This window comes from Pygocentrus nattereri, chromosome 11 (genome assembly GCF_015220715.1).
Source record: "Pygocentrus nattereri isolate fPygNat1 chromosome 11, fPygNat1.pri, whole genome shotgun sequence".
NCBI classification, from domain to species: domain Eukaryota; kingdom Metazoa; phylum Chordata; class Actinopteri; order Characiformes; family Serrasalmidae; genus Pygocentrus; species Pygocentrus nattereri.
Genome location: NC_051221.1, coordinates 28363176 through 28385793, shown reverse-complemented (window position 1 = coordinate 28385793; position 22618 = coordinate 28363176). Strand labels below are relative to the sequence as shown.

Below are 22618 nucleotides of genomic sequence, written 5' to 3'. Positions count from 1 at the left end.
TCTTCGTCATTTTACTTGTCATTACTTATAATTTTCAAAATAATAATATTTTCTGTTCTTTATTTCCAGGATTAAATAAATAAAAATCCCATATTGAAAGAGATGTAGTCTCAGACCTTTGGACCCCTCTGCACCATAACATAACAAGCCACAGATGCACACATTATATATGTGCACACAACCATAGTACAAACAAACACATTCCTAATAGACTAAACCACACACACACACAACCCCCCCCCCCCCCCCCCCCCCCCCACACACACACACAGCGCTACACTGCTAGACTGTCCACACAATGAAATGCCTGCTCACGGTAGTCAGCATGTCCGTATCTTTTCACCTCCTCTATAAACACATGGTCAGAAAAGCTACAAAACCTCCTGCTAGCTATATATACCACAATTCTAAAATTATAATAATATTCTACAGCACAGCTGTAACAGAGCTGCTCTCGCAGTCTGGAGTTACAACACAGCTTAGTGACAGATTGATGTAATAAGTTTACAGCGCGTCAGCTGTCACATCACAACTACAGAAGACAATGCCCAGAAAATACTTGTAAATAGTCCTAAGAGCCTTTATGAATTTATTTCTTACAGACCAGTGAGCTGTTCCTGCTATTCACCCTGATCTGAAATCACAAGAAAACTTTATCAACCTCATGTGAAACGAGAGTTTCCTGGAAAAAACTCAAGCACTGCGCCCCTGCACCCTAAACACAAAACAACGGACGTTTAAATGCCTTAAAACAACGGATGTTTAAATACCTTACTGTATCATCTTCTCCTTGAATAAGCAGGTGAAATATCCTTTACAGGCAAGCAACAAAAACCAGTGGATTGATCAGGAGGGATCCAACTTCTTGTGTACTTTTTTTCTAATTTTATACCAGTTTGTCTGTGAAAACATGAACAGATCAGACCATCAAAACATGTTTATCACCCTCACTTACATTACTCAATGAGGCTTCATTACACAACTTTACATAATTTACTTACTTACATATTACTAACATACTGCAGTTTTATTTTTCAGCCTTATAATGTGACAGCAGCTTCTAGCTATAAGGTTCCAGCGCTTATTATAACATTTGAACATTGTACATTTGTTGACTGTGTCATTGTTATGTTGCAGTAGTGTCTGTTAATACGTACAGATAAGCTTTCATGCAACAGAGCTGACATACACAGCAGAGTGATATAATTTATCTGCACTCTGAGCTAGGAAGGTATGTAAACTCTAGACATCACAATAGGAGGGGTTGAGGTTTGTTTTCTGAGGCAAAAGAGGAACAATGTATGTGTAGTGATATTATTTTCCACATATGAATGAATATGAAATAACCGGCAGCCAGTTAGAGAGGTTTTTGTTTTTTACTGTTTTTTTTTTTTTTTTTACATATAGACGCAAGAATACATACCTACACACACATACACATTCATGAACACACACCACACACACACACACACACACACACACACACACACATACACTATATATATAAGCTCAACCCCCCCGTCCTCTCCCCAAACATACACACTCATACTCAGAGCAGTCAAACAACATGAATAAAAGACCTCTGCTTATGATAATTGTGGCATCCAATGACAGCACACAGTAATTCAAAAACTCTTATTTCTCCTCAAACTGGTAGATGTTACATTTAGATTTTACATTTTAACAGCTACATTCATGTTACTAAAAGAGCAAATGAGCAATGTTTCAAGTTGAGTACAATTAACACAGATATTCAATATATCTCCTATACACTCAATATTTATTGTGTCAGCTTTAAAACTGTACTGAAGACATAATAAGGACATACATTAAGTTAAAATAAAACTGCACTTGAACAGTAAAAGCCACAGCCTGAAAAACACGTTAGTGTAAAATATGATCCAGTGTGAGAACTTCTTTGATTGACTGTCCAGCTCTGATGAACGCAGAGAGCCGAGTGTTAGAATAAAGGCACCGTTACTGAATTTCACCAGCCTCAGTGACCCTTCAGGAAAAAAAGGAAATAAAACTCAAATTTATAGTAACTCTGTATTCTGTCATGATTAAGTAATGACATTTCATTGTTTGTAAATTTGGGATCTGCTGAGAAAGGTCTCTGCCATCTGCCTTAACGCATGTGTACCTCTTGAAAGGGTGCAGCGTCACACACTGTTAGTGATAAGCTGTGATGGCCACAAGACACACTTTCACAAAATATACACACCCGCACACAGGACTTACAAATACAACACATGTCTACATCCCTCTCTGTCTCTTCCCTCTCTCTCTCTCTCTCTCTCTCTCTCTCTCTCTTCATCTCTCTCATCCCCTCATTCTCTTTCTCACGCACGCAGACCTTGAGAGGTCAAGCAGTGTGTATCATGGATAATAATCACTACTAAACACTTTCAATTTATGGTGAATTTAATTCCCTTCAAATGTGTTATTAGTACACAGAATTCAAAATGGGTCTGTTATACAATATATAAGTCATGTTTTAGCCCATGCATAGCTGTCCTATGCACATCTGTAAATAATTATGTCTTAAAAGTTCTAATCAATAATTTTACCTTTCACAGGTAATAATCATAAGCTACTTCTTCTAAACCTGATTTGCAGACAGTGTTAATGTCATAAAATGTACAAACCTATATAATAGAGAGACTCTGTTCTCTACACTGTACACCTGCCACTTGCAGTACTAATTAAATAATTGTTCAATTTAAGAAGAACACACTGAGCATGACATTGTGATCTGGTATGTTCTTACGCTACCTCACTTTACCACAAAGAGTTATTATCAGAACTAATGATTAAAATCAATTTGAATCTGTAGGTTTCAAATGCCTGCTGTAATTATTGATTGTAATGGTCAGTTGAAATAAAGAGATGGACAGCCAACCAGACACACACACATGTACAAACATAACACGCTTTCTTTGCACAGACAACCTTCACACCCTCAGGCTCACACTTTTCTTTTCTCTTCTTTTCTCTTAGTAAATATTAGTGCTGTATTATGATAAACAATTATCTTTATTACAGAAATAAAAATGTTCTTTTTGTTCTTCTTTTTAAGTTGTTATTCTTTTCAAACCTCTGCCTGCTACTGCCACAATGTAGATATATAGCATTTTGAAACAAAACTCTTCAAATGTGTAATACCTACAAAACCTTAACAATAAAATTCATATGTTCACTCAAGCTTCGGTTTTCAGCTCCTACTACACGCACTCACTGGTATACAGGCATGCAAGCTTAAGTCTCTGTTCAGTCTCCCACACACATGCACACACACATGCACACTAAAATGGCTGCTCTTGACAGACTTTCTGTAACAATAAACAATACAGTCAGACCATCTTTATGTCTTTTTAGACTCATGCAGTGAAATTCTGGCTCTACATAATTAAAAGTGACTCAGAATGAGGACAGTTTGACCTAATGTGTTTCAATGTACGTCAGTGTTTTTCTTTTCTAATTATCCCTAATTTACGCTTTCATACAGCCATTTTTGTATATATGTACACATTATATACCCACTGCTGCTACTATAGCATTGCCTCTCATGTTTAAAGTCAATGGTCAGTCTTATGTATTATTCTAGCAGTTATAAATTCTACTTCAGCCTTACTTCACATTTAAGATTAGACAAAACATGTAGGCACGTATGCAGACCCTTTCCCATTTAATACAAACTAATACAAAACATAATTCTATTTTGTATACAGAATAGTACAAAATATATAGTCCTCCCAGTACAGTTGGTACACTTTAGAAAGTAAAAATTCTTCATCTTTAAATAAAATAACTGGTTCTTGGCCTTAATGTACAGATCTCAAAAAGACCTAAAGCTTAAAAAAATCACTATAGAACCTTTATTGTGTAGAGGTTCTTTAAACTTCTAAAGAGGTAAGAAAAGTTTAAACAAGATATCCATTAAAAGGTTCTTCAAGGAACTAAAAGATGTTCCTCTATTGCATTACTCCAGAGAACCCTTGGAGATTTTATTTTTATTTCAGTGTTTTCCTTTGTTATCCTAGTAATGTAGAATAGTTAGAATCGTTGGTACATTCTTGAAAATAAAGGTTCTTAAATGAATCTTAAATAAAATAACTTGGATGTACAGTTCTAGGTAATACTTTTAACTGATATAGAAGCTTTACATAATGTGCTGGTTCTTTAAACTTTAATATATTTTCAAAAGGCATCCACTGACAGGTTCTTTAAGGAACCAAAAGTGGTTCTTCTAAAGCACTGCTCTAGTTTAAGAGTTTTATCTTGGAATAGTAGTTGAAAAATCTCTTGTCATCAGGTTCTTTTCTGAAACCCATGTAACATATAAATATTCAAGAATTATTTTAAACTATTTAAAATTTATTTAAAATTATTTTTAACATATAAATATTCAAAAATTCTTTTAAAAATTGGGTAAGTTGAGGTTCTCTCTCCTCTGTTCTACAAGGCCAGGCTTTTACTAAAGCAACCATCTCAGTTTATATTCCCCTACTCAGTTTCCTGTACAGTACAGTTTCTTCTACAGATAAGCTCAACTCCTCTAGAGTTTTCTATCAAGACAATAATTCCAAAACCAAATATATATACACATGTTTTTTCCACCAGAAAAGCTTATTTTTATGGTTTTTATTAGATTTTCTGAAAGGTGTCATTAATCTCTTGCTAAATTTACTAAAACACAGATGTCCCAGATGATACAGATGAATACTTAAATGTGTAGACTGTTTTCTCTGCACTATTAGAATATAAAATAATTGACATTAGAAAATCTACATTGTTTTGCATCATTATTTTTACAAATCTGAGGTGTTCACTCATTTAACTTGAGGAAGACTCTTTTCTTCCATATGGTTTTGTGCTATCACTATGTTCTCTATTCAGAATCCCCTTAAATAAAAAAATGTATTTCTAAACAAAGTCTGCATCACATGATACACATTTTACAGAATACTTTAAGAGCATTGAAAGAATACTTAACACAAATTATTGGAATTATTCCAATGCAATGTAGAAGCTGGATACATTTTTGAATTGGTTCATTGCTTAAAAAGTGAAAGTTATTTTTTAAATTTGTTAATATTGGGCTGTTAAATACTCTTTTAAAGTGTAAAGACTAAGATAAAAAGAATGTACTGACATTTGCATCACTTTTACATTGTGCTGATAGTCATAGAATGGTGAATTTTTAGTGAAGGGTAAGATGAGACTAAACAACTGAAACCTAACTACGTTTTCCATTTTAAAGCCTCCTCTGTTTTTTCTCTCTTTGTTTGCTCCAAGTTAAATGGGCGGCAGGTGATACCTAACTGTGATAACTGATTCATCCATTTTATTCTGGATCTCAGCACACGCCCTTATCCTCCGTCCCTCTCTTCTCTCCTCCCTGCAGAAACACGGCATGGTACTGCATCCGTCCTGCTCTGGTCTGGGCCTCTTCTCACTCACAAATATCCTACAATTTAAAGGTGAAAATCATTCATTAATAACTGCAAATCTACTCATCACAGTGCATCACTCGGGTAGGCCTTTCATAAAACCAGACCTCTACTGAGGGACTTTAGCTTCACTCTTCCTCTCTAGCCATATGTGTGAAATTCAGAACTGATTTGGTGACGATGTATTTCACCACATTTATTAATGCAAACTGTATCATGAAATTGTCTCATATTTATATAAACTTGTATGTGTAGTAGTTTTCTCAAACGGTCTCAGCTGAGTCTCACACATGAAGCAGTATCATTCACTGTATGGCTGCTTGTGCCACTCTGCAGCAGCACAGATTGTCTCATTACAGTGATTATGATACAATGTTACAATGTAATTAATTATCTCTGTTTTTCTTCCTTCTTAAAATAACCAGGATCTGTCCAAACTTCGTTTACAGACTTCTATTACTTAAGAATAAAGTTTGCATAGAAGACATTGCAGTAACTTCATAATAAGCCTTGTGATGTAATAAACCTGGAATTTTAAGGGATTAATTAGTAAAGGTAAGATAAAATAAACTTTTATAAAGGTAAAGATGTAAGTTGAATCATGGTTGTATTATGTTTAATGTGTATGGAAGAATTATGGCTTCAAATAACGCAAATGTGTATTTTTAGCATTTTTATACATATGTCACGTGTAACTAGGGCTCTGCAATGTGACAATATACATAGTTATCATGATGAATTATATTACAATACAATATAATATGCTTTTCTGAACATATTGTGTATATAATCATTACTTACAGAACACCAACTGCATGTTTCATTATAAAGAGCAGCAAAATTAGTCCCGTTTAACTGGATTTAATGCAACACAGAATGCTAAATACTGAATAATCATTGTATTCACAGTTTCTGATATTATTTATTTAAAATGTAGCACCACTCCTTTTTTCTCTGTTCCAACTGATCAGATGTCTGAAAAAAATAATAATCTTGCAATGTAGTATTATATTTTTGCCATATCACCCATCTCCATGTTTAACTCTGATATAATTAATATAATTAAGTATTAAATAGACCTGTGGGTGATACAGAGTGACAAAGTGTCAAAACTTAACAGTTAAAGGTAAATATTTGTAAACTCCATCAGTAATCCATCCACTGGTAATATTACTAATATTGAAAAATGAGAAAAAGGAATTACAATCCGAACGTGTATACTGTAAAAGCAGTCTTGTAGAAATCTGTTTCTTTCATGTCCAATAGTAAGTTTTCTCTTAAAGTCCTATTCACACATTAGTAGTACATTTAAAGTCTTTTTTAATTGCCTCAATAAAAATAGAAACAGGAGATGTTATGTAAAAATGCCGAGTTTTTAATGTGAGTTCAGAGAGTGTAATGGGCACACAAACACTCTAATCCTGTGTATACAGTACCCTGAGTAAAACTAATGGCTGAGGTTTTAAAATGGCGTCCATATGGTTGTGCATTATTATTATTATTATTGTTATTATTATTATTGTGAGCACATATAGTTTGATGAGAGAATTAATCGTCTGAGTCTGGTTCACCTGATCCAGTCACGTCATAGGACCCCCTCTGACAGGTAGCAGAGGACCCCCTCCCTTCCTGAACCCCGCCTGATTCTGACTCATCCCTCACACCTTCCCTGAGTCATATGCTCAAACTTCTATAGAGAACAATCTGCCACCCTACAGTAAATATGCTCGTCAGCCTTGTTTATAGACACCAGCTCGCTATATACAGATAAAACTGTTTACAGGGCAGACAAAGAAACATCAAAGTACAGTCTCACAATGTTTCTTTCTCTTCAACCAGTCATCTGTCCAGGGATAATCGTTGAATTTGAACTTTTTATCTAAGACTGAAGATGAAGTGTCCATTGTCCTTGTCAGTGATGAACTGTCCACTGTTCCAGCCAATGTATGATTGCATAAATGAAGAATTAAATAAATAATACAATAAAATAAATGCAATAAAGAATTATCTGTCCAAGGATAATGGTTGAAATTGAACTTGTTATCTAGAAAATATGCTGAAGTGTCCATTGTTCTTGTTAATAGTGAACTGTCCCAGCCAATGTATGAAGATACACATGAATAAATAATTTAAAAAGATCTTTTCAGGGATAAAGGATGAAATGTAACTTACAATATAATAAAGAGTCCATTGTCCTTGTCTGTACTGTACTGTCCATTGGCCTTAATATTTGATGGCATAAATGAAGAAAAAAATGAACAATGTATTTAGAAATAAGGCTTGCTAGTAGACCCAGATATTTACTCATTTAAATGTTGAAAACGTCCCACAAGTCAGAAAAGCAAAATGAAATCACAGAATATTTGTGAAGAAGCATTAATATTTCGAAGGCCACCATACCATTATGCGGAGACAGAAGCAGAAAACAGGTGGCTCCTCAGGCTCCAAGGTCTGCTCATCTAAATAAAGATTAAAAATTGACAGCAGGACAATAAGAGACAAAATAAAAGTATATAAGAGGAATTGTGTTTTTACATTTACACAGAGTCACATACAAAAGCTTTATTTAAATTGAGGGCTGATGTTACTGTATCATATTAACTACATGATCAGGCAAATACAGTGTCAAGTTCTCCTTTTACATCAGTGCTAAACTACATAAATCATACTTGCTGTTTCAAATATGAAATAAAAATATTAATAAAAAGCCATCTTCTCGCGTTGGTGCCACATAATGGCTTGGAAAACGTTTGCAAGCCAACTTAGTGAAAACTTTAAACAGAAAGGCAGGGCAGAGGTAGAAGCTAGTTCAAAACCAAACTTGTCACATAATGGTGTAGCAAGTAACTTCTAGACAACATAATTAATCTCCATGGTTCACCTGCAAGCTTAAAGGTAGTTGAGCCCAGTCCTTGGCTCAGAGAACTCCACCCTCATCACTGATCTGAATAGTACTGAGAGAGACAGTAGACTGAAGAGATTTGACTAACTGAAATCAGCTACAACAATTGCACATTCTAGTACACAGTACGTGACCACACCTCAGCTGGTTCAATGGAAGACGTTACAGTATTCTTCTAATTCCAAGTTTTACAGTATGCTCCCAATTGCAAATCAAATGTATGGTCAAACTGATTCACAAAGGGTTAGTTAGGCCATTCTGTGAGTATGCACAAATCTAAATGGCTTACCCAGCACAGAATCACACTAATCTCAGTGTTGAAGATGCACTCTTCTTTTCAAGCTCCTTTTCAATACCTCCAGGCTAAGACGAGTGTAACGTCCATTCTGTTTTTATTACAGATCCAGTCTGTGGATGAAAATAAAAAAGTATATACATATACCTATACAAGTACAATCATATACATATATGATTGTTTAAATATAATTGATTTTTAATTGAAATGGTAGACATCTGTTTTCTAAGCTCTTTTTCTAAGCTGAAACTCACATGGTAGATCAAATAGAGTGGAGACCTGCACCGTACAGGAAATTTGAAACTTGTAAATATACATGCAAATATGCATATATATATACACATATATGTGTATATACAATGACACAATTCAATACATCACACTGTTACGCACACACGCACACACGCACACACACACACACACACACACACACACACACACACACACACACACACACCACAGATTGCAACAACTCATCAAAACCTAAACTTTCAATCTCAAGCACAACTGGTAAAGTGTTTTTGGATATAATAAGGGCTGCCCTAAAACATACTGTACTGTTCAAAAGTCAGAGACCACCCTTCCTTTATTTAATTTCCAATTAAAACAGCCGTTAAGTCATTTACATTTCAGAGTCTTTAAAAGAAAATTGCACATAAATCTCAACAAGTTATTTTCCTTTGTCTTTCCTCTTCTTTATGAAACTGGGTCATATTTGTATCTAATATCACCAGAAATATATCCTGAAAAATTAACTTCTACTTAGTGGTTGTTTTGACTGGAAATTAAATCAAAGAAGGATGGTCTCTGACTTTTGCACAGCGCTGTACTTCAACACAATTAGAAACTTCTCTACTTCTTATGGAAAGGCATAAAAGTCAAGGCTTCCAGCCCAGCCAACACTACACATATAGTCAGGTTAAAGCTTTACATACGTATGTGTGCATGTCTGTGTGTGTGTGTGTGTGTGTGTGTGTGCACGCATGTGCGCGCATGTGTGCGCATGTGTGCACATGTGTGCGCGTGTGTGTGCATGAACATATGCGTATCTCTATATGTGCAAGTGTGTGTATGTGCTTGTGTGGTGTGTGTGTGTGTGTGTGTGTGTGTGTGTGTGTACATATATATACATATAAGCACAAATATACATACACACACACACACACACACACATATATATATATATATATATATATATATATGCACACTTACATTTTTTAATAATAAAAATACATTGTGAAAGCGATTCAAGCTCTCTCTCTCTCTCACTGTCACAAAGGTATGAAAGTCCACATTAGCTCATCATCTACCAAAAATATCCACACGTTTAACCCTGTTCACCCACAAAACACCTCAGCTCTGCAAGCTAATCAACATGTCAGAAACTTCACAGACAGTTACAATTAATAATCAGAATCTATCTCTGTGGACCACACCCAGCTACACCATCAGTGTCTCCCAATGTCCTTCACAGTGTGGGGCCAGGCAAAACTGCATGGGCAAACTGTTTGTTTAGAGTTTAATTAAGAATGTGTGACAGGTTTGACAGGCTAATTATCACATTTCCAGATAGATTTTGCATTTAAGACTGTCTTTAAGCCTGCATGTGCTCACAACAGTTACACAGTGCAAATGCCATTACACAAGCACTAAATGAAGAAGCAGCAGTAAAATTAAAGGATGGGTTACTAATAAACACAAAAAAACAAACACACTACACATTTTAAAAGTAGAAAAACTTACAGAGGCAGGTGAGAATAATGTGGATGAAGGAGCACAAGTGAGGTGTCGGATGGCCTGAGAAGATCTGGCAGCATCTGAAGAAGGCAGTGAAGAAACTTCTCATTGTTTTGTCCACCTTGAACACAAAGTAAAAAACAAAGATTTAGTTATACCTTAGAGAAAAGTGGAAAGGAAGCTGAAAAAGCATGAATGAGTGAATCACCTTTACCAAAAAAAGACACACACTGCGCATGCACGCATGCATGTGCACACACACACACACACACACACATTTCATCATATATATGTGTCTAATCACTTTTCATATTATATATATATATATATATATATATATATATATATATATATATATGTGAAAAGTGATTAGACACACAGGCTTTCCTGTGTGTGCGTGTGTGGTCGCTTTGTCTGTCACACTCAGCTCAGCGCGCACACGGGGCCATTAACTCCAGGCTGCTTTTGGGTGACTCAATTCTTCGGTAGTTTTATTATAATTATTTTCTATTTGTTGTCATATTTAAAATATGTGTTACTATTTTTGTGTCACATAATATCGTCTTCGCTGCTCGTCGAATGGTTTGAGTCTTTTTTTAGCACTGGAGGATCAGCTGGACCCTCCGCAAAGACCCCAAGCGACCCTTGTATTAAATGATATCGTTTCAAATTAATATTACATGTTTTACTCACACTTTTCAAGCCGTTTTTTTTACTTTTGTAAGCCCAGAACATCGTATTTATGATTAAGGGCGCTGGGAGGAGACGGACAGAAGTAGAAGCGGCTAGGAAGTTTTCTGCACACACCAAACACCAGCTCACTAATGACGACAGCTAATAAAAACAACACTTTAAACCAAAGCCTACAGGACCTTATCTCTGAACACGACTGTTCAGCTCATGAGGCGGTCACTTCAGTCAAAAACCAATGCAATCCTTAACTGTTTCTGACGTGACGTTTCATGGGTGACTGTGTCTTATCTATTAAACATAACGTGTACACCTTTATAAGCTAGTTAAGGGGTTGGGTGGTCCAGCATGAATGGTAAATCAACGACCTACATGGTGTGGAGCTGGAGACGCTTTGGACGACTGCAAAGGGCCCTGTAACCCGTCTTTACAGATGAGTTAGACCTACCTCTGTGTTTGTACATTACTGTCATTGCAAATTAAAGCTACTTTCAGTCGTGAGACCCTTCTGCTTTGACCGAGCACACTCCCCTCAATCCCGTTCAGAAGCGACTGAGCTGTAGGAGCTGTTCAGGTTTCGCGGGGCTGTTCTCGTCATTCAGGGCCTCTCGGGTCTCCTGAGCGTGATGAAGTAGCGTGAAGTTTAATGTCATCTGTTACCTGATTGGCTGAGTTCGTTCAAACGTTTTATGGAGGCCACTCGCCTTGACCAACTTAAGCCACTTTCGTTTCCTTTAATTGACCAACTTGTCACGCAACACATACATACCATGAACCAAAGTCAACCCAGCTTATTCAAGGCAATCGTCAATCGTTAATATGCGTTGCCCATTAGAGTGAACTCAAGCAAACTGGATGATACATTGTGTCTACGTCACACACTGGGCAGACTTCGATTTCTCAGATCTCGGGGGTTATTGGCTCTTTACACGAGCGAAGACAGACTCGAGAGCACATGTTACATCTCACTCCTTGTTGTAATGAAACTGTGAACTAGGTATCGTTTACGCTGAGTAGGGGGAGTGACGTCTTTTTTTTTCAAATCTACATCAAAAAGGCCAATCGTGTGACCAAGACCACGGTGAGATGCCTTTTTAAAACACTTAGCTTGTTAGGTCCAGGTCACTAAATCATGTTGGACGGTATTTCTTGCAAGTGGTGGCTATAATGAGGTAAAACAGTGGCAACAATTTAAGGAGTCGATCCCACGAGAATTAAAACTCGTAGCTACGAGTTATGTAAGTGGTGGATAGTCCTGAGACACGTTGAGGCCACGTCCACGTCTTGTGGACATGATATATTAACACACACACACACACACACACACACACACACACACGCACACACACACACACACACACACACACACACACACACAGAAACTGGCCTCCTTGGCTCTCTGTACAGTTATTTGTTATTTGCCTGCATTTATCAGAATCTTTATTATGGACAGTATGTTGAGTTACTGAATGATGGGGATTTCATAGTGGTGTCACAACTGCTACTGAGACAGTGTGTGTAAAAGAGAGAGAGGGTGAAATATTGGAGGATTGGTGTATTCTCAGGGCCCCTATCATGACGTACAGGCTCACGGTGACGCTTGCAGTGCAACGCGTTGGCACCCTGTCATCTATATGCTGATAATTCAGAATGTACTTAGGAAGCTGGTGTGCGTGGATAAACAGTATGGAACCTGTGCGTGGTTGCAAAAGGGGTGGGGTCATTTCGACAGTGTTTGGTTTCAAAATTGAATAGTATACAAACGAAATGGCCCCCTCCCTTCCTTTGCCCATATCCCGCCCCCCCCCCCCCCCAAACCCCCACCCCCCTAAATTGGACTTCTGTGTTTTCCCACGTGCGGACTGCTGGAGCCCCGTTGGTGGATGTAGGATGTTGTTTGGGTGACTTTTCTGCAGCCGTGTGTGTGTGTGTGTGTGTGTGTGTGTGTGTGTGTGTGTGTGTGTGTGTTCAGGGGAGAACTGGAGACGCCAGAAAAACTCTCGACTGAGCGAGAGAAGTTGGGCTTTTCATAGTACGAGATGACATTCTTTCTCCAAGAAAATACAATAATAATAATAGTAATATTAACAATTATAATGACAATAAAAGAAAAAAAAACAAATAAGCTTGTGATGTATATTCAAGACATATTTAAGTCCAAGCAGTCTGTTGTGAAGCCTCTTCTGTTGTTAAATTCGCTGAATGCGCCTTCCGCAAATGCTTTTTGGGGTAAGGGCTTCCCAGCTAGATACTTATGAACAGCAAGCCCAGACCGCAAAAAGATTCGCGAGAGACAGAATCAGATCGCAGTCAGTCAGTCCGCGGTGCAGCTTTCTTTTTTAAAGTCCATCGACATCGAGCAGAGCAGCGACATCATCCAGGTGCCTCCTGCACGGTCTCTCCTTCAATTCCTAATCTCGCGCCGAGTGTGCGCGCGCGTGTCCAGACGTCGGCGAAGCGAGGGGCACTGAAAGCCTTTTCCGTGCCTGAAGTGTATTCCAACTCATTCACATTCACCGAGCACGGAGGGGGGGTTAGGAGGGAGGGAGGGTGTGTGTGTGGGGGGGTTGAGGGTAAGAGAGGAGGAGGGGGGTTTCAGAACGGCCAGCATCCAAATGCCTGTAATCTGCCCGCGAGCGCTGTCCGTGGTGCTGAATTCACTCCCATAGTTTCTCTTCCTCCTATTTCTCCCTCGCTCCTGCCTACCGAGCTGCATCGAATGGATTAGAGCCTCAATAAAAAATAACAATAAAACAAAAAACACAACACAGACATACAGTAAAAAAATCGGCATCGTCTTCCTTTCTCTTTACCCTACAGTTCTCTTTTTTGGCGCTGTTGTAAATGCCATACATCCCCCTGGTTCGTGATCTCGTCTCGGCAGAGACCTGAGCAGATAGAGCCGCTGGAGAGTGGAGAGAGGGAGAGAGGGAGAGAGAGTGCTCTGGGTGAGGAGAGAGCAGTCTGTAATCTGCTCGCAATAAATAGAGAGCAGCGAGGGATCTTATTGGACCAAACAAAAATCGTCATCCACCAATCGGTGTCTTGCTCATATAGGGACCCCCCTTTTTGAAAAAAAAGAGAAAAAACGCGAGAGCGAGCGAGCGAGCGAGAGAGAGTGAGGGTGAGAGAGGCAGAGAGAGAGAGAGATAGGAAGAGAGAGAGGAGGGGGGGACCAAATTGTATCCTAGTTGGCGCAAGTGACCAGACAAATTCCGTGTAAGACGGTATGATTACAGCGAGAGTTTGCTGTTTTTGAGCCCAACGTTATTGTCCAGTCACGTCTCGGAGAGAAGGAAGCTCGTTATGTCAATGTGTTAACGCAGCGTGCGCGCTCTCGTGTTCAAGATTGCAATCGGTATACTGCGGGTCACACACAAAAACAGAGACGTCTTAGAGCCCACCGAATCGTAGCCAATGCTCATATATAACAAATGACTATCAACACATACTTTGCCAAACGCCCCCCTTCCCGCTGCTCCCCATCTAACACCAAAACCTCCCCCAGTTTAGTACATGTAATTCAAGACAGGAGAGCACCACATCGCCCTCCATACGACGACAACAACATGACAGGCTTCTGAAGCAATTTCATTGCATGACCACTGAGAGTTCACTGGCTGATACCACTGAGTGAGGACACGGGGGTCTCTCTCTCTCTACAATAAAAGAAAAAAAAAACTACAACATCTCACACTCAATACATTCCGTAAAGTGGCATTAAACGTTTACATACACTCTCACTCTTTATATTGAATGGAATAACTACCTGATTGTTTTAGATTGTAAAATCATATTCTATAACAGAACGTCAATTAGTAACGTAACGCAGGTCTAGCACAATAACAAAAACAAAAACAAAACAACAGCGCCAATAACTTGACTCGTCCCTATCACTGGACTGTTATTATTATGATTACTTTTCCAGTACCACTGAATCGTGATACAGAGAGCAAAATAAAAGTCTTTCAAAGGTGGACAGACACTCGTTGCTTCCTTTAGAATAAGAGACCCGCTCTAGCTGGCGTTATTGGTAGCTGAATTGTTTTACTTACCAGGCAAGTTCTGCTCCTATATCCACACCATAGCAATCATTTGTCAAAATGCACCACAAAAGTCTCTGGCAATCCCTTTTTGGAACTCTATGCAAGAAACTGTACTAGGTGGGAGGGTCACGATCTATATCTGGACCCCCCCCCCTCTCTCATACACATACACACACACACCAGTCTGAACTCATCCCAAACCAAGATCCCCCCCCTCCCTTCCCTTAATCACTGATATTCTTCTCGTGTCTTCATTGGTGCAAGGGGAGGTTGAGGTGGCTCAAGGCTAGAGAGAGACAAACGTGCAAATATCTCGCCCAGATGCCACCATTAGGATGGGTTTTATTGGGTGGTCGTTTCATTTGCGGACGTCTCCAGTCAGTCACGATTTCTCCCCCTTCCGTCTGCACCGCACAGCGACTGCATCTCCTGACGCAGCCAACGCGCACATATTACTCACTATAGCAGTCACGACTCGGAGAAATCCGCGCTGCCGCTAAAATTACACCGCCGCCGGTGAATTACTGAAGAAGATATCGCTATGTCTGGGCTTTAGGCTGTGCGTTTAAACAAAAGAAAGCCACGCGCTCTTTGAAAAAAAGGTCAAGGTAATCGAGATCGAGCTTTGTGTGTGTGTGTGTGTGTGTGTGTGTGTGTGTGTGTGTGTGTGTGTGTGTTGTTGTGCCTCTCTTTCCCAAGCGAGCGACCACATTGCTCACACAAACAACACCAGCTCGCCCCATTTCTGCCCATTTTAGCCGTTAGCACTTGAATATAGGGCTGTGTCGTGGTAAGTGGTCATCAGACATTGCTAAGGCAGATGCAGCTGGAGCACAGAGGAGCACGCCTGCTGGAACGATGCTTTCAGACATACTTAAGACTACTGCAAAACCTCTAGCTCAAGTCGTCTCTGGTCAGCTGCCACCCTATCACGACTGCCTTTAAACGTGTGCTTATAGCCACAACTGTTCCTCCCGCTAAAACGCAGACCTCAGTGCCAGACTTTGCTGAAGTCTGCACGCGCTGCAGGCTTAAAGTTGCACATCTACCGCAACAGCGTCCTGGATGGCCAAAGTAGTGCCAGAGCATCGCCATGGACGCGCAGCTGGGGTGGTGGATCGCTAAGACCGGGCTGAACAAGCCCAAAGCAAAAAATACAACGACCAAAAAGCACAAAAACGCATGTGTGGCTGGGCACCAGAGCAAACAAACGTTCAGCGCCGAGGCTCGGAAAAGCCAGTCTGTTGCAGCAGAGTGTGTAACGCAAATGACGTGGGCGGAAGAGTAAAATCCGAGCGAGTCCGCCTGTGGCCACATTGTCTCGTGCCTTAAACTGCACAGAAAACACCCTGTTCAAACAGCTCCAAAAACTTAGGCTGTGCGTTTGAAGTTGGCTGTGGAGGAGGAGCACGTTACCGGCGCCGTGATGTCCCTAAAATGCCGTTTTCTGGGGGGCGATTTTTAGGGAGGGGGGTCTCAGGTCGAAGCCCTGCACATTCAATGTTTTCAGCACTCTAGTGTGATCAGTCTGTGGGTTTCCCTCTCGCCGGCTCTGCTGCATCTCTCTCTCTCTCTCTCTCTCTCTCTCTCTCTCTCTCACTTTCTCTGTCTCTCAGTGCCCCTTCTTCTTCCCCATTCACGTCTTTATCTACCGTCCTCTTCACACATACACCTCAACATCGGCCCTTGTTCTTCTGCTCTGAGGGATTTCCGTTCGCGAACTTACAGCTTGTAGAGAGAAGAGCGAAAAAGAGAGGCAGAAATGGCTCAACAGCGCCGTCAGACAAATGAGTTTGGCGTTGCTTTCCCCCCACTGCTTCTCGTGTTTAGCGTTTGAGAGATTTCTTGCTCTAGAGAGAGAGAGGTTGGGTTTATTTTGTGTGCAGCTGAGAGAAACATTAAAAAAGCACAGAACATCTACAGCTTGAGTGAAAAGGGGCCATGCCACTTGTTTGAAAAGAGACGGACTTGTTTACCCCTCTGCACCGTTTCCGTGGCGGGATTGGCACAGTGTAAAAAACGCCTCCACCATCCATGCACCAAAAAACAACAAAAACAAATAAACAAGAGAGAAACATGCAACACATCCAAACACAACATGGTAAGTACGTTGAACCAAACATCGCTTTGCATGTGTACTTACCGGTGCAGAGAGCCCTGGCTGAAAGGAGGGAAATACACACACACACACGCACACACATACATCCATATATATTTTAAAGCAATCAAACGTGACCATATTGCACAAGCACAAAGATGAGAATCAAATGGTGCCTTTGATTCATGGCTAACCTCAGCAACACGTCCAAGGTTTCTCAGAATTGCAGTCCTTTTTATACAAGTGTTACCCCCTCTGCCTATTTCTGGAGCGCGATCAAACACTGATGCTATTTTTAGCTCGCAGTAAGAAAAAAACACTCACAAAGGCATCGCTCAGGAGCGTTACGTGGAGTGCATGCAATGTACAATAATTTTGCCTCTCCAACTCCGTGCAAGGGCTTCGAGTCGCCTCCGTTGCATCGTTGCAGTGATTTTTTTCTCTCTCTCTTTTTTTGGTTTAACCAACTGCCTCAATGCCCCCCCACCACCACCTTCCCTTACCACCGACCCTCCTCTCTGTCTGTCTTTTGCCTAAAACAGCCCAGAACTAATGGGTGGAGATCCGTTGTGATCTCCTTTGGTGTTTCAGTTTGGTTTGTTCCCGCTCTCCCTCTCCTCTTTATCTCTCTCTCTCTCTCGCTCTCTCTCCATTCTCTTCATTACACGCGTCTTACGCGGTGTGTCTCCATGCAACTTTCGCTTGGAAACTCAGGACGGATTCGCTGCTCATAAGAGAGAGATGGAAAAGAAAGAGAGATAACAAGTTGTATTCACAGCTAAATTTCAGTGTCTTCATATGTACATTTACATGCTTAAAAACAGCCCAGAAGACGCTGCTAATTAAGGCCTGCGGTGTGTTTTTAATATTTTTTCTACTGGTTGCTGCGTCAGTTACTAGGCATTGACGTCACGTTTAGGTTTTCCCACTGTACTGTCCATGGCTGCTGATTACAGACGGCGCTGCTGCTGCGTCCTTTCAAACACCCATAGATACACACACAAACACGAACTCTGTAACGAACCAAAAACAGAACCGAACGAGACTCTAAAACAGGGCTATGAGGATCTGCCTTGTTTGCTCGTGTTGCTGCTCCAGCGTCTCGGAGCGACCTCCTGTGTTGTAGCTCCTCCACCGTCGCGACAGACTCGTTTAGCCATGGAGGGGCTTGAGTGCAGAGTACACAGTGTATCATAGTCTCAGAGCCCTCACTTTCACTCTTTCGGTGCTTCTTTCGAGCACCAGAGCTCAGAAGACATGGAGTGCACGAACCCCATGCTCTTGGAAACTCGTTTGCAAAGGAAATTTCCGTAGCAAACTCGCTACTTATAGAGCGAATACGCTATTCACAAAAACAGTTACACGGGGGTTTCTGCTGGTTTCAGTGTTTGCTGGCACTGTTTGTGCCCGTGTTTCCTACGGAAAGACAAAGGAACACTGTTTTTGGAAAGGAGTGGTGTTTGTTAAACCCAATATCATTAAAGCTATCCGTGGCTGACAATCAGAGGCATATGAAGCATTTAAAAAGAAGAAAAAAGAATTTAAAAAGACAAATTCAACCTGTAAAGAAGACACCAGTGCATATCTACACTAGCTTCTGAACACTCTCTGAGCAGATGGCCGCATGGTGTCGCCAAACGCTGTCTAAGAGCTCATTCAGAAACTGGTGTCTTCAACTCTGTGCCCCAAACACCAAACGCGGTCTCTGAGCTCAATCAGTGTTTTCAACTCTGTCGTAAATAAAAATGTCAGCTAGATGTTTTTTCTTTCCTTTAAATGAGGGGACACAGTGAGGATCAGTCCGACCATGAGCCTACCAATGTATCGCTGTAACACTAGCCATACTTCTATAGAATTCAGAGCGAGTGTAATCACACATAGCAGTTCAAGCAATAGAGACAACAGGCTCTGAATGAAAAACTTTTGCCATGCTATAAAAATTTTGATATGATTTATATGATACGTAACCAACAGTCCAGACACCCCATTATAATAAGTGAACTGAGCTACTCTAAGGAGTCCATGTTTGAGCCATCAAGCTGCACATTAACAGTTTTCCATAGAAGAGCATTGCCAATAGAACGGGATGCTCTGGATCAGCCACTCAAGGGCTTAAGGTCACGATGCCCAATGACAAATGTCATCTAGAGGAGTGCAAATCCTCCAGCATTGGGTTGCAGAGCACTGAAACTGTGCTGTCGGAAATGATGAAGCTCCACTTATGATGAGATAGTGTGTCGTTCGTGATAACTAACATCAGGACCTTCTCTCACTAGTGCTCCTGTGGCTAAATGCAATCAAATCTTCATGGCAAAGAAGTGTTAAGGGTGTTACTGCAGAAAAGAGCAGACAAGCTCCCTACTAATAGCCTTGATTACAGAAGAAGTGCTGGATGGGTTTACAAATGTTCGGACATCAGTAAACACAGCACTCATAAGGAAAGCCATAAACTACGGTTTCAGAGTTCTGTTTTATATTTTGTGAAAATGTGAGCCGCTGTACTTAATAGTGAGTACCCATGAGTGAGTGGACAGGGAAGGACCAGCTCAGTACGTTTCAACTAAAAATCTGTTCTATGTCCAAAAACAAGACATCTTTAGCCTCAGACGTTGAATGAGCTCTGCAGTAGTAACACCAAAAAAAGAGAAGAGTGATGATGTTGATGTAGCAATGAAGCTAGACTTTCCCCACTCACCACTGAAGCTAAAAATATCACAAATTCGGCTGACTCTGGGCTGGAAGTCGCTCAAAGCATAAGCATCTCCTTATTTAACCTACTGTGCCTCTGCTCCAATAAAGAAGAGCAAAGCTTGTGGTTCCAACAGGCACCTGGGACGTTAAGTGAAAATCACAGCCATGCACTGAACAATACTTCAGTCATTTCTTTGTGCTGCCTCACTCTTGGTGATTATCTGTAACTTTGGCATGTCAGTGCAAAAGCATTTTTTAAAAATTTTGTACAATATGTGTCAAGGATGTATCACCTACCTTTTGTTTGTTGTCTTTTCTGAGAAATCTGTTACTGTGGGGCCAAAGACTCCTTTCCCACCAGCTCCATGTCTTGCATAAGGCTTCAGAACAAAATACCATCATAACATCTTTGACAATTCATGGTGTATGTACATGATGATCACGCAGACTGTGACTAGGCCTATCTGGAGTTATAATAACATGAAACATCTTTGGTTTAAGCAGCACAAACAGCGCCACACCCTGACTGATTTCTGCCACTCAAATGAGATTTCAGCACCACAGACAGCACCATAAGATCAGAAAAATAATCAACGTGTTACAGATCGTACGACTACAGGATCTCACCACACTTTTAACCATATCAAAAGTACTACTGCATGGTATTGATACAATTCAACATGTTATATTCCAAATACTCTACAGTTACAAAAGGTTGCAGATATGTGCTCATCCAACAGTTCTTCAGAAATCAAGTATACAATCTTAGAAAAGGTGGTTCTTCAAGTGGCCTTTAGTAATGAAAATGGTTCCATATAGAACCCTGAACACTTAAAGAACCCTTTGCATGATTAAAGGCTTCTCTGCATAATGAAATAGTCCTTCAGATTGATGGAGAATCTGCTGTATATCTTCTATATAGAACCCTATTTGAAAAGGGCCAATATAGCCCTTTAACAAAAAGGGTTCCACTATTGTTACAAGTCAAATAACTCTTTTGGTACTATACAGAACCCTTTTTACTAAAAGTGTACTAATAGTGAGTTTGTTCTATTTTGCTGCCTCCAGAAGTGCTTTACATATGATTTTGGAACATTAATTTTTTTTGGATTTAATTGGATTTTTGGATGATTAATTGTGGATCACAAACACCACTCCAACTCATCCTAAAGGTACTGGATGAGGCACCATCACTCCACAATGAGTGCTCCACAATCCAGTTCCGGATGTAATTTATACCCCTCTAGCTGATATCTGTCATTGGGCTTTGTGACCTTATGTACAACTGCACAGCATCCCATTCTACTGGCAATGCTTTTCTATGGAGATTATACAAGCTATGAGTGCACATGAACCTCTGTGACAGCAACGGGAGCACTTTAACACAGCTAAATTCCCTAGAAAGGATACAGTAAAAGTTCACTGGATACTATTGGCCATATCGTGTATATTACAATATCATGGCATAAGACGATATTTAAATTTACAGTAAGGTTAATGACATGCTTTCTAAGTAGTGATACTCTACGCTAAAATAATATCTATTCAAGTTCATTTATATAGCATTTTTGACAATAGACATTGTCACAAAGCAGCTTTACAGAAAAATCCAGGCCCAAGCCCTCATCAGCAAGTCAAAGGCAACAGTGGCAAGAAAAATCTCTCAAAGAGCATGAGGAAGAAACCTTGAGAGGATCCAAGACTCAAAAGGGGAACCCATTTTGAGCCATTCTACAACAGGGGCTTTGTCAGTTTGTGGAATATAATGTTATCATGGATGTAATGATCATTAACATTGAATACATTGAATACTACAAAAACTAAACCAAAGTTGGTAAATGTTTATATGATTAAATGGGTGAAATGTAGACAGTCATTCTGGGTGGTTTGTTGGGAAAACTACCTCAGATTTTTTTGTACAGTGGTCATGACAGGAGCCAGGGGCCATGATGTCTACAACACAAATATAGCCATTTTATTTACGGTCCAGTGACTAGTGAACCTACACGTGTCTTGAGTTTTTATACGTAATCCAGGTAATGGCAAAAAAAAAGAAAAGTAAATACCTTAAAATACATTTTCTTTGATTAATACTTTGCTTTGCAACATGCTGCATGCACCTCCCCTCCACGAATGGATTTTAAACTATGTTTCAATGTCTGTGAGGTAACTTTTGAAGCATTAAATTACTTAAACATGCGCCACCACCACTCTGAACAATTCTGACTCTGTAGGTTTCTCTGGAAACCACTCTAAATGACTTTGTTTACATCTAAACCATTGAATTATGCAGATATTTTGAGAAACTGATTAATTTTCCATAGAATTTTCCATGTGTACAAACAAAGAACTATGTACTAGTACTAGGAACCTTCATTTTATGAGAAAATGCTTCGCAGCACACACATCTCCCACATATTAAACTACTGTACAGCAGATGTGTACCCATAATGTTTTTATGTACAGCGTTAAATGGGACACCATCAAATGACACAGTGACAAACACCATTCTTCACCCTTATTTGATTTGCTTGGACATATTTACCATGAGAGCCATAATAAACATCTACTTAATCAATGTTTGTAAGTAACTGGAAAGGCCTTTCTAGCTTCCCCTAAAAACTGACCAACAAATACAACGGACACTTCAGGACTCCTCAGTGCTGTCCTTTATACAAAACACATGGAAAGGAAGTCAGTTTATTT

At 39.9% G+C, this 22618-nt stretch overlaps 1 long non-coding RNA gene across 1 annotated transcript; it reads right to left on the bottom strand.

Moving 5' to 3' along the window:
* Nucleotides 1–299: 299 nt before the first annotated feature.
* On the bottom strand, nt 300–17774 carry LOC108428375. The gene is made up of 8 exons (XR_001857924.2): nt 17416–17774; nt 17267–17284; nt 10394–10508; nt 8645–8763; nt 7854–7912; nt 7626–7675; nt 5326–5470; nt 300–900 (listed from the first exon to the last, which is right to left on the bottom strand). It is a non-coding gene; the product is annotated as an uncharacterized LOC108428375 (long non-coding RNA).
* Nucleotides 17775–22618: the final 4844 nt, after the last annotated feature.